The sequence below is a fragment of the Papaver somniferum genome, chromosome 11, assembly GCF_003573695.1.
Source record: "Papaver somniferum cultivar HN1 chromosome 11, ASM357369v1, whole genome shotgun sequence".
Lineage (NCBI taxonomy): Eukaryota > Viridiplantae > Streptophyta > Magnoliopsida > Ranunculales > Papaveraceae > Papaver > Papaver somniferum.
The window spans coordinates 3,734,994-3,748,432 of record NC_039368.1 but is presented as its reverse complement, the minus strand read 5'-3'; positions in this window follow the sequence as shown (position 1 = coordinate 3,748,432).

Genomic DNA, 13,439 nt, shown 5'->3' with positions numbered 1-13,439 from the left:
CCATTTCTAGTAGTGTCTTTATTTGATGAAAAACGGCTTCCAATATCCATCCAACGAGGCAAATTTTTCTGCAGTTTGCTTCAATTATTAATCTCCTAGTTGTTGTCCGCTTCTCATGAGGCTTTACCTTGTCCAACTGCTTCAGAAAGTTACGCACTCCAAAATGGTTGCTAGCATTCTTGAAATCTTCCAACTTATGAGTAGGAAAATATGGAGCCAAGGGACACTATGATGAACAAATCTTTTTTTGAATTTTGCAAGCTGCGCAAGTTTGTTGGTTGTTCTCCATCTTAAATCTTTTCCTCTGTACAGAAATAAAATATTTGTTGTTCAGTGTAACAGGAAAACAAGATCCGATAAAGAAGTTTTATAACTACTGATGCTAGATTAATAACAAGATAAGAAAATGGAAGAGAATGAAAACGAGGATGTTATTTTACAAAACAAAATACACTGTTTTTGTGAATGACAAGTATAAACGAAATTATAAACCTATAATGCACAAGAAACAAACTCACTACCAAATGGAGGTTAAGTTATGCGAGAGAGCGAAAGAGAAGATGGTAAAAGAAAAATTGTTGGGTGAAGAAGATATGGAATAAACGGGTATTTATAGGTGAATTAAAATTAAAATCACGTTTAAGGCAAACTACCATAAAAGTACAAAATTGAATTGTCATAAAATTGAGAATCTTGTTATTAGTGTACGCAAAGATGGCAATGAAGTAAAGTTATTATGACTAAGATTTCTGTAAACTGTTCTGATTTAAGAAAAAAAATTATAACTTTTTTTTCTATTTTAAATTATATATTCCTTTATTGGTTCCTAAAAAATGGATCTTTTCATTTTAATTTTTTATCTCAAAAAAATAGATACTACATTATACGTATATAGAGCCCATATTTTATAAAATAGCTAACTAGCTCTGCTGGTCATATGTTAGTTAAACCATGGCTCTGCCACTGACTGACATGGAGATGAGAACGATCATGTTTCTCGGCAAGTGCAATATCAACATAAGGCTTGATGCACTTAAGAAGGTCTAAAGAGTCCTTGATGGCGCAATATTATAAATTTGACATGGAAGGTTGAATTAGCTTTCCCTCTTTGTGAAATAATCATCCTCCTGCCAGTTTCAGCTCTCTTGGATGGTTCCTCATGAGGCTCCCCGATAGGCTAGCACGCCAACCTGTTCAACTGATGTAGTAGTAGGTTATTGGAGCTTAGCTTGTTAGATTTCCAATTAGTTTCTTGTAATACTCTTTATCCAATAAAAAAAATTATATCTAATTAATTATTAGTATTCAATTTTAATCTAAAAAATATGCACAGTAATAATTCTTATACTCGTAGCATTATGTGTTCTCTTCTCAATGGCATTAACAAATTTACAAATATTTTGTATTAGTTTAAGGATATGTAATTTATAATTGCACTATTATTTTATTATCTATAGGAATATAATATAATTAAAGGACTACTTGGACGTTTTTTCTCTTCTTATTTCCTTCGACAAAATATTGTCCATCCTGAACTCATGGTTCTTAAATAAACAAACAACTCATTCATCGATAGACGAGAGTATTCTAATAGTAAGCATCGACACTATTTGAAAAATATAAATCTATAATACATAACAACATGGGTTTTTGAGCTTTAGATGAGAGAGTAATATTTTGAGAGACAAACGTTACATCTGACCATCTAAGCCTCATATCAGACAAAGACATCCGACAGATTTAAGAACTGTAATCTATCATCATTATAAATATAAATTGAATAGTCCCTCGTAATTGGGATCATAAAATAAAAATTAAATATGAAAAAAAAATTAAGACCGTTATTTATATCTTTTAGGTTGTAAACATGTATAATCGGTAAAATTATTATCGTCACACTAATTATTATTGTTGTTAAAATACGTTTCGTATTCGAACAGTTAGATAAGATAATGTATCATCAATAAATATTTTGAAAAATGATGTCACCATGTTAATTCACATATAATCTAATGTTGAACAATTATGTAAACTAACCGTAATTTTTTAATAAAGGTTCTTCAGTTTCATGCAGTGTCGTTATGACATGGGTTATTTCTAGTAGATTTATAAATAAGATTGCGGACCACAATTAAAGAGATATGAAAAAGAAAAAAGCAAGTACCCAAACGCAAAAGCCTGAAAAATAAAACTTGAAGGAAAAATATAAACATTTTTTTATAAACTAACTTACAAACGCGCTCATGCAATGATAGTTAAAGTGATCTCACGGCTTCGTAAATGAATTTACTGAATTATTTGGAAAAGATTAAATTCATTCGTAAGTGATTAAATACAAACACGGTTTATGTAAAATTTGAGCTTAATTATATGAAAACACAGTCAACGAATGATTAGATATATTATTCTCATGACTTCGTAAATGGACTTAATAAAGATTCAAGTTTCCCGATCGAGGAAGAGTCTTTAATTTTTCTCATCTCCGCTATTTCTATTTTTTTTTCTTTCTTAGCTTTACAAAAGTTCAATTTAGAAATTTACTTGAATCTCTGCTCATTTAGGAACAAACCTACTTATTAATTGTGTATTACGTGTTAGTTTAAGGAAAATTAAGGAATACATTTGTTATGAGTTTGACAACTCATCATTGTCTCATGTGGAAAGACAATGCTATCATGGAGTAGTATCTTACTAAACATATAGATTTTCCGGGCATTATGTATGGGGAAGTGGATTATGAACTATATGTTTTGCCTATTATGCAAAAGATGTAAGTAATGATCAAGGGGGACAACATATCATTGTAGTATTTTTTTCAAAATTGGGGTGCAATTGAACTTTTAGGAAGGTAAAAATACCATGTTTATGGATAATAACCATTAGTAGAGTGATGTTTCATTCTAAAAAAGCTTTATTTGAATATTCAAAAAGATATTATCGGTACGGATCTTCAACAAGAAAGTTGTTGAAACGAGCACATGCAGAACCATTGAAGAACGAATAATTCAAGATGATGATGATGAAGAATCAAAGGAAATCAAGCATGATGGATTTTGAGATGAAAGATCGATTTATTTTGAATCCATATGTATTGAGAATTTTTCACTAAAATTGGCAAATGGGAAGATTGTTAGAGCACTGCTCAGTCGAACTCACAAGTTTTTGTATCTCAAGCTTGTTGTAAATGTTTTTTTCACAAAATTATATCTTAATTTCTAGTCTAGTAAAGTCAAGTCTCAGACTAGGTTTAGAGATTGGTAGTTGAGTATCAGACCTCAATGAATAATCCTTAAAGATTGAAGACTGAAGATCAAACGAAGACCTTTAGAGAACTTTATCAACAAGACGTACATGAAGGTTGTACCTATTTATTTTCTCATATGAATTACCATTCTAACCATGTAAGACTATGCCATATGACTTCTAATAGATTTAATGTTGCAAAAAGAAATTTCGATTCAATCTTGTCTTGTTAAACATCTCAAAATATGAATCAAGCAATGGATATTCGTAGGTCGAGTGACAAAAAATATATACCTTCCATGGTACATTTTGGTTACCCAGCCATGGTGTCTGGAGGATAATAACAACAAATATGATATTTCGGTTGTTAAGTCATCGTTGCTAAAAAGTTCAACCGACTTTCATTGCTGGAAATATGGTTGTTAGAGATATCTTCTAGCCGGAGCTATTTTTGGTTACCAAAAGTCGTCACCGAAGAGCTCCACCAACTTCGGTTGGTAAGAAAGTAGTCGTTAATTCCTAGTTTTCTTGTAGTGGTCCTTAAAAATCTTAGTTCGAGATTATTTATTGTTCAAGAACTATGTTTGTGCCATGTGGATCATTTGAAGATTTCCAACGAATGATAGTTTATTTCTATAGGATTTTGGAATGTTTCAAAAGAAAATAGACTTTCAAGAACTTACTGAAATCTTAACTCAAGGAAGGTACACGTACCTAGTTTACATATAATATATATCTAAGGTTCCGGAATAGGTAGGTACATGTACCTTAATATTTTTGAATTTATAGATGGGGGACAGTACACGTACGCGTAGTGTAATAAATGAGTTCATGAACAATCAGAGCGGCATGCATATCTAACACGTGCGTTGTTGGTAATTGAATTAACAAACTGGTTATAGATATGCGTACCGTTTCGCATACCTAACCAATATGAATTTTCAGGTGCTTATATATAGACTATTTTTCTAAATATGTTTAGCATTGCTACAACTCTAAAAAATACCTCTAATTAAAACATCATTGATCGCTAAACACTTGTGTTTTGCATCATGATTCAAAGCTTCAATATTTAAATGAATATGATATTGCTTATAATTTCAAAAAGACTATTTTCCGAGAAATATCATTACACAGGGTTCCCGTACACTGACCATAGTGTATGTTCTTTTATGTGATTTCAATACATATTCCACACATCCTTACATCAACTCTTTACAAGAGTTTCATTTAATAAGACATAGTGCTTTCTTTAATCTTAAGTTATCTTAGCTTGAGTTATAAGCAACCTAGTCTTGAAAATCTATAACTAGAGAGACTCAATCAACTGGAAAATTCAATCCCTGGTACTTTCGTATCCTAGTTATTTGCTAAAGTTGTCCTCTATTGACCTAGGTTTCCTCGAGAGAGATAATTAGATCTACAACTGAAAGACTTCACTTAAAGATTCGTGTATCCTATTCTTGTTCATTTTGATATCGATATTTTAGTACTCTCTTCCAGGAACGAGATAGAATCGCAAAGTTCGCTTCATCTCAGACTTTGTGATTCCTCAAGATAAATATCTAAAAATTATTCTTAAGTGATTAGTTTTAATATTGTTCTTGATAAGTGGTTAAGAATCTAGGCTTCTCAGCTAATTGAGTGTAAATGTTCCGGATTTGTGAGGCTTGCTAGGTTTGTTTACTGAAAACGAATTTCCAAGCTTTGATTTATTCGATCTAAAGGGAAATCAAATAGGCAGATTGGTATCAAAAGTTAGGCTGAAGAAACTCTTAGGCTCTAAAGGGCATCATCTAAGAGAATCAATTGCATAGAGCATTACGAGGTTCAAGAGACGTAAGGTGCTCAAGTACAACTGAAGTATGATAGTAGGTTAGTGTCTGTAGCGGCTTAATACCTTTCGTTATTCAAATCTGTACGAGGTCTCGGGGCTTTTCTGCAGGTGCATTTTTCCTCATGAACAAAACTTCTGATATCTTGTGTGTTTTCCTTTTCCGTGTTATATTTTTTTTGTCTTTATAATAGGAATAACACAAGTTGTATGTAATCAATTCTATTAGTAAAGTTTAAAATTGGAGAAATAAAACTTCAAACCTATAGGCTCTGTCACCTTAGTCTCCTTCTCAATCTCTGTTCTTTTCTCCAAGTTGCGGCTTCAGTATCCAGTGTCGGTCCCCCTCCCTTCTGTCTTTGTTTCCGTTCGTTTTTATATGGAGCTGCTGCGAGAGTCCAAAATAAGCCCTAGACAATAGTTACCAAGGCCCAGTCCACTCGCCACCAGCAATTCTCCAGCTCCTTACAAATTCAGGCCGAGTCCAACCTGGGTCCCTCAAAATTAAACTTCATCCCAATTCCAGTCTAACCAGCGGCTGCAATTTCCATTCCTCGGGTCTTCTGGATCTCGTCCCATCTGAGCACCACATTCCTTTCTTTCTCCACCTTCGATACTGCAATCTTTACTTCTCTGCCGTCTAAAACCTCCTTCCCTTTGCAACTTCTCACAGCCATCATCCCGGTGATTCTTGTGCTCCATAACAACAACAACTTCGAAACTCATGACAGTCTCATCATTTTCATCGACCTTGAATTCAACAGCAACTTCAAGAAATCTTCATCTTATCACCAGCAAGGCATAAAACCTTCTCCATCTTCGCTGTTGTACCACCAGCTCGAACATTCATGCAATCACGAACTGTATACAGCTTCTATACAGCCAACTGCCACCACCGACTGTATTTCTATCTCTGTCCATCGGCTACAGAACCATGAAACAAACTCAGCTAACAACTTTCTCCGTTGACTTCGGCTGAATCGTATCCACCAGTTCTAGCTCAAAACCAAAACAATCCAGCATTCAGGCCAAGAACTATAGCCATTCACCACTTCCTGCATTAATCTGTCACAACACCCACTGCACAGCTCTGGTAACCCAGCCGGTAGCAATTCAGGAAACTATCGAACCATGTGAACGCCACCTTATATTCAGTTTACAGCACCCATTCTTCTTCGATCGATCGGCAGTGGTGAACAACCCCCCAAATTGATCTCTGTAGCCAAGAATGCAGCTGCCAAGGAAAAATATATAAAACAATCCATTTCCACTGATCCTACAGATCCATACAAAACCCATGAGATTCCAATTTCTGCTAAGAACTTCACCTGCTTAAAATGTGTTTCGATAAGAGCGCGAAATGCTGTCTTCTGCTTTATTAAGAAATGAGATATGAGAAGATGATGCCAGTCGTGTCCCTAACTCCTGGTGGGCTCAAGTGTTTGACAAACACCAAATAGAACCTTTGTTTAGGCGGCCCAGTTGATAATTCATCTCTGATGATGCCCGGTCATTTTGGTGAACTTTGCCGCAAACGACATTTAAACTTCTTATTTAGCCGTTTATTCTCTGAATGATCGAATTTACTTGCTAATACAATACCATGCAAGTAATTAGGGACGAACCCAGTTGAAAGTATGGGCGTGGACACCCATCCCAACTTGCTCCCAAGCCTAAAATTTAAAATAATTTAGGCTTCCACGTTGCTTTCTTGCATTCTTTAGTAAGATTTTGCTTCCTCGTAGCTAAGTTTCTGGTTTTTCCCCGAATGCAGTACCACTTTTGATTGTGAAATATCTATTGCTTGATGAAATCCTACAAATAATGTGAAAGGGGACACTCCAAATTTGGGGCCTTGGGAGTTAGAAAGTTTCATAAAACGTTCTTGGTGGGGAAAAAAATTAATGTGAGTGAAAAATCTACCGAGTCGAATTTGGTTCTTGAATCTAAGAAATAGTCTGGAATTCTTGTTATCTCTTAATATTCCTTTCGATTTAAAGATTTAGGATGAATTTGAATCAATGTTGTTTCATGATTTGAGTTCAAATGGAAATTCTGTTTATAGACAATATATAATAATCCATGTTAAAACTCCATAGGACCATAGCCGTAACGTAAGGGGTGAACAAAAAATCTTGAACCGCGGTTTTCACCCGTATCCTTCCATAAAATTGCCGGTGAAACTCAATATACAAGATCTATGGGCACCAACACAATTGGATTGTTTAAATCCGCACTTTTAACGGTTTAGTTGCGGTTGGACTTTGAAATCCGCGGACCCATTCACACCGTAGGAAAGTAACGAAAATTAATAGAGAAACAATGGGATTGAGGGATTATTACCAGCTTTCATGGTATTGATGCCGAAACTATCAACATTATCAATTGAGAATAATAAGTTTACAAGGTGATACGTTCACAATATGCAATTAAAGCAGTTGTTCCAGATGAAGGAAGTTCACCATTTATTAGACTATAACTTGGTTGGATTTAATCTTGTTTGGTCCAATTCCAGATCCTTTAAAGGCTCTTAAACCTGGTACTGCAATTGTTAGTTTAGTTAATAATTGTTTGTTTAGATGTCCAACAAGTTTTTTCTTTTGTCAAGGTGGTATTCAGAAATCTGTACTCACTTGCAGTAGCAATGGACCTGTAATTCCGTGATGATTATTGTTAATGAAATGTGATTATTTCAATCTCCATTGAAATGGATTATTTGATTTCTCTTTTGTTCTTACTGTGTGTTTGTTGATTTTGATTAATGGAAACAAAATATTTGAATGGATAATCAGAGAAAGGACAATAATTTTAGTACCTAGACCCGCGGTTAATTCGCATCCGGCCCGTATATTCCGTTGATCCTCGGATGTCAAATACGCAGGTGATTGGGCCGGATATGATTGGATTTTCCAAATCCGCAATTTTAATGGATTCGACGTGGGTGACCGCGAATCCGTATCCGTCCGTCCGTTGCACGCCCCTACGTAACGTGATAAATTTTGGTCACCTTAGCTCATGAAATGAACAAAGCCCATTATCCAAAATCCCAAGGTTATTAAACACTAATCTGGGAACCACGACACAGACACAGGGACCGAAAAAAAAATCAAAATCATCAGGATACATACAAGTTTACATATATATATATATTAATAAAATAGTTTTTATATACTAATGTCATACTGTTATACTATATCAAATATATTAATCACGCAAATATTTGAAAAAACTCAATTTTATGACGTTAAGTTAGCTCACATGTAGGAAAAAAAGCAATTATATTAATTTCTTTGACATATTGGATTACCAAACTACTAAAATGGAGTATAAATCTATACACGTGTGTTGTGTCAGAGTCTCGCACATGTTTGTGTATCCGTCACACGTCTGACACGGACACGACACATGTTGGTGTGTCGGTGCTTCACAGACAGTAATACAAGAAAATGTAATGTAAGAGTATCCCTCGATATACCAGTGCACTGAGTGCAGCTAGTCCTCCAGGGATGTGCCAGGAAATTTGTTCTATAACAAGAGTTCCCGACTATGACTTTGTAAAAGAATTTGAATTTGATATTTTACACGTATATATTGTTGCAGAGTGATGGGGTACTAACAATGAAAAGCCCTACAAGAAGGCTAAGAACAAACAATCTGAATTGAACACATACCTTGACAAAAAAATGGATAAAACCTCAAGTATAGAAGAACAAATACAGTAAGGGTGATGGAAGTTTTCTTTACTTTGCCATCTTCTCCTAGAATATTTGATATGTTGTGATGGTGTTTCCAAAAGTAACCCAGGTGTTGCAGGGTATGGGTTTGCAGCAAGAAATTTTGAAAGAAAATTTTTGTTTGCAGTGGCCGGAGGGATTGACATTGCTACAAATTTTCCTGTTGAAGTACTGCCTAGTGGTGTATGCAGGGGAGTGGGCAGTGCAGAACAAATTTCTGGAGGTATTCTTTAGATCAGATTCCAAGGTAGCTGTATTAGCCTTCGAAAGTAATAAGCTACCATGGTTTATTGTGACAAGATGGAATAAAGTGGGTGACTGCTTGCTGGATTATGACATAGAACATGAATACAAAGAAATAAATTTCACAGCTAATAATCTAGCAAAACAGAGGGGTAATTTGGCAACTGGGGGTGTTAAGATTCTCACAGAGAGTGATCTTCGTGTTTTAGAGTCACCTTTGCAGCCTTATTGTAGGTTCTATTGATTTTTTTTCTCTCTGTGTAATACCTTTAATGGCTTCTTTTGTATTGTGTTGGTGCTGATAATAGCTAATAAAATTCATTTTGATTGAGCAAAAAAAAAAAAAAAAAAAAAAAAAAGAAAGATAGATAGAACCTCAATGCAATACCAACTCATACACAAAGATAAAAAAAACTAAAAAAACATCTTAAATTACTTGTAGTTATCAATTAGTAGTAGAGTTTGTCAAGAGACGGCTGCATAAGATTAGAAATACACTGCTTTCCAACCCTGTTATGTGGGACCCCATCCCAGAAGAAGGAACTTCTGTGCTTGTCACAGATAGTATATTTCTTCCCCCTTTGTTATCAACACTAACACATCTATATTTGTCACTTACGCCAAAGCAACAAGGCTTTAGCGGGTTTATAAATTTGTGCCCTGCATTTGGTGCAACGTAGTTAATAATGAAACACAAAATTGGTTAAAAAGATCAAAGTGAACAATTCCTGGTTGAAAAGGACATTTAAATTTTGATACTGTTTAAATGGACAAAAATATAAAAATAGTAAAGATGTAAATAGTTTCATCCTACCCATTTTCAAATACTTTTTCATATTTTTTTAATTTACATCAGGATGCATCCAGTTTCATCCTTGCTACTCTTTAAATTTAAGTCAGGATGAATCCAGTTTCATCCTTGCTATTTTTTTGGTGTCCATTCACCCAGACTAATTTTTACTCGTCTATTTCAACTATGTTTTAAAAATATTTGGACAAATAACCCATTTTCCGATAATGAAAAATGTTGGTAAAATCTCTTAATTTATTTAGTTGTTCAAACTTCAAACCCTAATGGGTTGTATTACATTTCTTTGTTCCATGAGAAAATTAAAAACAATCGATTCATACGGATGTAAAACAAAATGAACAAATATTATTACTATATTTCTTAACAAAATGGTAATATAGATGTTGCTCCTGCAACAGGTTATGGGGTGTATAAATTATAGTTGTTTACTTTTTTATTAATTTCTGGCATTGAAATTCAATTTGTTCGCTAACAAAATCCCCTTTGTTCTTGAAGAAATTTATTTTTCTTTTCTAGTAACTTTTTTCGGCGATAAACAGCTTCCAATATTCCTCCAACGGGATAAATCTTTCTGCAATTGGCTTCTATTATTAACGTCCTAGCTGCTATTTGCTTCTCATCAGGCTTTACATTGTCCAATTGCTTCAGAAAATTAGGCACTCCAAAATGGTCGTTCACATTCTTGAAATCTTACAGCTTATGTGGAGGAGAATATGGAGCCAAGGGACACTCCGGTGCACAGATCTTGTTTTGAATCTTGCATGCTACACAAGTTTGTTGATTGTTCTTCATTTTAAATCTTTTTCTCTGCGCAAAAACAAAATATTTGTCATGTAATTAACTAGTGCAACAGGAAAACAAAAATCCAAGAAACAAATTGCATTGAGGTTTTATAATTACTGAGGCTAGATAAAAAACAAGACAAGAAAATGGGGGAGAGTGAGAACGGGGATGTTATTTCAGAAAAAAAAATGCAAGCATTATCGAGAACATAAAACTATAACGTACGAGAAACAAATTCATACCAGCGTACTCGAGGTCAAGTTATGCGAGAGAGCGAAAAACAAAGGTACTATGAAATTGTTGGGTGGAGACGATATGAAATAAACAGGTATTTATAGGTAAATTAAAATCACATTTAATGGAAACCGCCATGTATGCAAAAATTTAAATTCTCATAATGTTGAGAATCTTATCGTTATTAGTTTGTATGCAAAAATGGGTTGTCATTTGAACTTAACCGAGACACCTGTATATGGCACAAAAGTAAAGTTATTATTACGAAGATTTCTTGCCGATTGTACTGATATAAGATATTTTCTTACAGCATTAATTTGTTCTTTTTATTTTAAATTATGTGTACTCTTTTCGTCTCTAAAAAAAGTTGATCATTTCATTTTTAGTTTTTTTCCAAAAAACAAATGGATACATAGCACTAAAATAAGACAATTTCGAAAAGTACATTCGATTATATTACTCAATGTTAATATAAGAAATATGTACAGTTAATAGTCATGGATAAACACATATTCGCAGTATCATGTGTTTTAAAATATTTTTCAACAAAATTATGTTGATTCATCCTCCCACGAAAAATTGCCAAAATATTTGACTCTAGATTCATCCCAAATTTTAATAAACGGCATTCCCGGTGATTCTTTTTACCCTCAACGAGGTCTGAGATAGGGAGATTTCCTGTCTCCTTATCTATTTATTTTAGGTCTTGAAGTTCCATGTAGGCTTGTTTCCGATGGTATTGACTCTGGTTCTGTTAAAGGCTTCAAGATTTCTAAGATGGCTCCTCTTATAACCTATAATTTTTATGCGGATGATAATGATAGTATCATTTTCCTAGAAGCTACTTTGAGGAATGTTAGAGGTGTGTCACAAATTCTTGAAAAATATGTTTTTCGTCAGGGAAAAAACTTAATTACCCAAAGTCTAAGGTGTTATTTTCTGAAAAGACACATAAGCGAGTTGTAGAGGTCTTAAAATGTCAATAGTACGTAACTAGTCCTGGCAAGTACTTGGGGTGCAATTCGCAATGGGGGAGAACTAAAGTTAGGGATTTATTAGATTTTCTTACAAAGAGTACTACTACAAAGCTACAAGGCTGGAAACACAATGCTTTAAATCTGGCTGGTAAAGATGTGCTCATTAAAGCCGTGTTGGATCCTTTTATGAACCATATAGTTAATTAACTCTATCCGAGTTCCTAAAGAAGTTATTTCAGCTATAGATAAACTAAGAAAGTCTTTTCTTTGTTCTGGTAGAGATGGCCATCGTCGAATGCATGTTATTGTCTGGGATAAAGTGTGTAAACCCATTTAAGAAGGAGGTTTAGGAATTCAAAACTGGGAGTTTCATAATTTGTTTTTCCCGGAAAAAACGTCCTAAAGAGTGAAAAATGAATCCAAATACAATTGTCAGCCGACTATTCAAAGCAAATATATATTCCACACTCCACTTTATGGGAAGTTTATCATGTAGCTAATAGCTCTTGGTGTTGGAAGAGTATTATTAGAGGAAGGGAAATTGTTAAAGTTGTACTGAAGTGGTGTGTCGGCAATGTCAGTCCATTAATGTGTGGGAGGATTTTTGGGTCTCTCGAATCCCATTGAAAGATCTGGCTGAACATGATTATTCTCGTATTCAACACCTAACAGTCGCTGATCTGATAAGCCAAGATACTGGCACTTAGGACCTTTCCAGTTTAGACAATGTTGTTGGTAAAGATCTACAAGAAAGAATTCAGGTCGTTCCCATTGGCTTTCATTGTGCTCAATCAGACATTTTAGTCTCGCCAGCTGATAAGAATAGTGAAATTTCAGTCAAAAGTGTTTACAGGTTTCTTTGTGAGGAAAACAATAATGGGCATCATAACAATCCTGGATGGAAAAAATTATGGTTTCCTCCCTGTCCTCTTCATGTGAAACACTTTTTGTGGTTGATGGGGCATGGAAAGGTCCTTGTATGGGAGTATTTATGTCGGATGGGGGTACCCATTACAGATTTTTGTCCCTTATGTTATTCTGCTCCAGAATCAATTGGTCATTTGTTTCTGCAACGTCCTGTTAGTTCTACAGTTTGGGATCAAATTTACTGAAAGTTTTGATTATCTGTTTCAAGATCTCATATGGATCTGGATTGGATTAACTCTTTCTGTAGAACTTCTCCGGAAGAATTCAGTCAACGTAGAAGCACTCGAGGAAACTTAACCTATTGTAGCTCCCAACGGTTGTGGAATAAACCCCTACTAGTACCGCGATAACCTATGTAGCAAGAAGTTTATTACTGCACCCACTCTCTATTACTGTAGCAAGAGATTATGCATTTTGTTCACACTCTTTTCATATTGTTGCTATAGTTGTGTGGCAAAAGTTTCATTTTGTAGCAGTAAATTATAGCTTTTAGTTTCGCCTGAGAAGTACTATGATTAGAATTTTTTTTTTGCAACAACTGTATTGAAGGTGTGACAATATATAGTGTAGCAATAGGTAGATTTTCTTGCAGTGATGGGTTTTCATTCCCTTTTTACTTTGGAAAATATGGCAAGCTAGAAATGATATGGTTT